General features: G+C 35.2%; 1 non-coding gene across 1 annotated transcript; it reads right to left on the reverse strand.

Moving 5' to 3' along the window:
* Window positions 1–2834: 2834 nt before the first annotated feature.
* On the reverse strand, window positions 2835–2941 carry LOC139887344 (small nucleolar RNA R71). Its single transcript, XR_011773179.1, has one exon. It is a non-coding gene; the product is annotated as a small nucleolar RNA R71 (small nucleolar RNA).
* Window positions 2942–3475: the final 534 nt, after the last annotated feature.

Consider the following 3475-nt stretch of genomic DNA (forward strand, 5'->3'; position numbering starts at 1 on the left):
ACACAACAACATAGAGGTTGGCCGAACTACACGAGCCTTAGTAAATCCGCAACCACACGAGATCACTACCTCAATAAGATGACCGAACTACACGCGTCACCGTGAATCCGCATCCACACGTGATCCACTTCTCCAAACACAACCCACATCAATCGGGGTATTCCAATCCACAACACAATGTCAACCCTTCGCCATTGGGGTTATATAATCCACATCATAAGCATATGTGATAACGTACACACAAAGTGTGCACCTCACCAAAGGTGGAACCAAAACGCACAACCGTGCCAATTGGACCTATACACAAGTCCATCAACCCACCTATATGTGAAGTGAGATCTATAGCCGAGAATCACTTCACCCGACCCGCACCCATCTTACACATACATATGCACATAGGATATTAACACTCACCTTGAAGTCTTGATGGATGCCAAACCAAAATCCGAAAATGCCAATGGAACGTACCTATTCCATTAATCACATAACAAACAACATAATTAGGGAGGATTTACAAACCAACCCAAATTGACAACTAGTGCAATCTCGACCCAAATGCACCTCCAAACACAAACTGCGCCCAAACTAACCAATAATTACTAACACTAGTGACAATGGTCCTAATAAGCCAATTAAACCCGAACACAAGTGTTAAACACTTGTCTTGCCCAATTTGACACCAAAACCCTAATTTTGACCCATTTCAAAATTAGTCAACCAAACACACCCAAACGATTTTCAATACTTCCATAATCACTAACACTAGTGATTATACACCATTTACTAGCCTTAAACATGGTTAAATCATTAACCAACCCAAAACCCGCCTTCATCACTTATAAACCCGAATCTTGGTGTTAATCTTCAATTAACAACTAAATGGGTTCCATCTATGAATCATACAATCAAAAGCCCCAAATTTGAATGATGAACACAAAAACGAAATTTGGAGTTAGAGCTTACCACTAGTATCACCTTGTAGCTAAGAACGAGGAGAACAACGTTTATTCTTGCTCCAAAGATCGAATCCCACTTATTCCCTTCCAAATCACACTTTGAATCAAATGGGGTTTTGAAGTTTGAGAGGAAAATGTGAAAGAAAAGGAAAAAGAAATGAAGAAATGAAATAAATGGATGAGATTAAGATCTCAAATCTGGCTCACATGTGAAATGACCAAAATGCCCTTGAACCTTATTTAAAATTACAAAAACTTGGTACTAGTCCGCCCAGAACACCGCAATAATTACGGAGTATTAATTATTATTATTATTATTAACACCCTAATTTGGGTTAGTTATTAAATTAATTAATTTTAGTTTTAATTAATTTGTAATATTTTGTTTAAATTAGTTTTATTAATTATATAAACTAATACTTTTATAAAATAAATAATATAAAAATAATATTTTTATAAAAATTGTATTTTTTATAACTTTAAGTTTCTTTTTATATTTATATCTTTTTAATCGTTAATTTCGTAATATTTATATTTTTTTCGCTCGTAACTAGTTTTAATATATAGTTTTTGCCGTAGTTATTTTTATTTCTAGATTTTTAGGCTTTGCCGTAAAAATACCTTAAGTGCTTTTTCTTTAGACTAAGATATAGGTGCTTTAGAATTTTGCGACGCCATTTTAAGATTTTAGTACTTTTTAAGTTATTGCCGTTTTGGATATATAATTCCTTTTAAGCTTTAATACCTTTAGACGTAACTTTTAATTCTCAGTTTTTAGACTTTTAAGTTTCGACGCGCTACGTTCTTTTTATTATTTTTCGACCTTTTATTTTTCGATGTTTTCCGACGCGCTCTTTTTCTTTCTTATTTTTCGACGCTCTAGTTTTTAGGACATAGAATTTTCTATTTCTTCTCTAAAATTTCTTTAAATTTCAACGAAAAATTATTTTAAGTGGTTAAATTGATAGACATCCAAAATTTTCTGGTTCGTAGTAATAGTTGGATTTGTTAGTGGCGAGTTGTGGGCGTCCGATTTAAAGGGTCCTTGCTACCTGCTGCATCTATTGGCTATTCAAAACGTGGGCAAAATCAGAAAAGTCTATTAATTTGATAACTTATATAATTTTTATCTTTTATAACTAATAGAATATTCAGTGAATGCACCGAGCAAAACGTTCACCACCTTTTATACGTTCACCACCTTTTATACGATCACCACCTGTAACTCGATCAAGACATCTAGCCAATATTGTCGCCGTTGATTTTTCTTTAGAATTGTCATCCAGTCGACCAAGTACTCCAATTCAAATTTCCAATAATCCATTTTTTGAACCCGACCTCACAATTGAGAATCCGGAGGATATTCAGGGACAATTCAGAGATCCTGAACCATTAATCTTCCCTCCGGAACCACCAATCACTCATCCAGAGATTGTCGAGGAACAAACCATTAAATCAGAATCCTCTAGTGATTCAGATTCAACAAATTTAATCATGGAAAATCTGGAACCTCTAAGTATGGAAGACCGAATGAGAGCTAAACGCACTGGCCAAGGTCACGCAATTACTCAACCAGACATTAATGCCCCAGATTATGAAATCAAAGAACAAATCCTACACATGGTGACTAATGAATGCCAATTTAGTGGTGCGCCGAAGGAAGATCCAAACGAATATCTTCGAACATTTAATAGGATCTGTACTCTATTCAAAATCAGAGAAGTTGAGGATGAACATATATATCTCATGTTATTTCCCTGGACTTTAAAGGGAGAAGCCAAAGATTGGTTAGAATCGTTACATGAAGGGGCGATTGATACATGGGATGTCTTAGTTGAAAATTTTCTTAAACAATTCTTTCCGGCATCTAAAGCCGTAAGACTTCAAGGAGAAATTGTTACGTTCACACAAAAGCCAAATGAAACTCTATATGAAGCATGGACAAGATTTGGAAAGTTGTTGAGAGGATGTCCGCAACATGGTTTAGACACTTATCAAATAGTACAAATATTCTACCAAGGATGCGACATCACTACAAGAAAAGACATCGATATAGCATCTGGTTGTTCCATTATGAAGAAAACCGCACCTGAAGCTTACAAAATTATTGATAACACTGCTTCCCACTCACATGAGTGGCATCAAGAAAAAGATATCGTTAGATCATCTAAAGCATCTAGAGCCGATTCTAGCCATGACTTTGATTCCATTTCCGCAAAGATAGATGCTGTCGAGAGACGAATGGAAAATATGACTAAAGATATTCACTCAATACGAATTAGTTGTGAGCAGTGTGGAGGACCACATTTGACAAAAGATTGTCTCAGTATTGAACAAACAATGGAACAAAGAGAGAATGTTTCATACATGAACCAAAGGCATGGAAATAATTATCAGAATAATTATCAACCGCCAAGACCAATCTACAATCAAAACTAGAATTATAACCGAAATGTTTCATACAACAACCAACAAGGTCCTAGCAATCAACAAGTATCTAACAATACTTACAATCAGCA

The sequence above is a fragment of the Rutidosis leptorrhynchoides genome, chromosome 1 (genome assembly GCF_046630445.1).
Source record: "Rutidosis leptorrhynchoides isolate AG116_Rl617_1_P2 chromosome 1, CSIRO_AGI_Rlap_v1, whole genome shotgun sequence".
Lineage (NCBI taxonomy): Eukaryota > Viridiplantae > Streptophyta > Magnoliopsida > Asterales > Asteraceae > Rutidosis > Rutidosis leptorrhynchoides.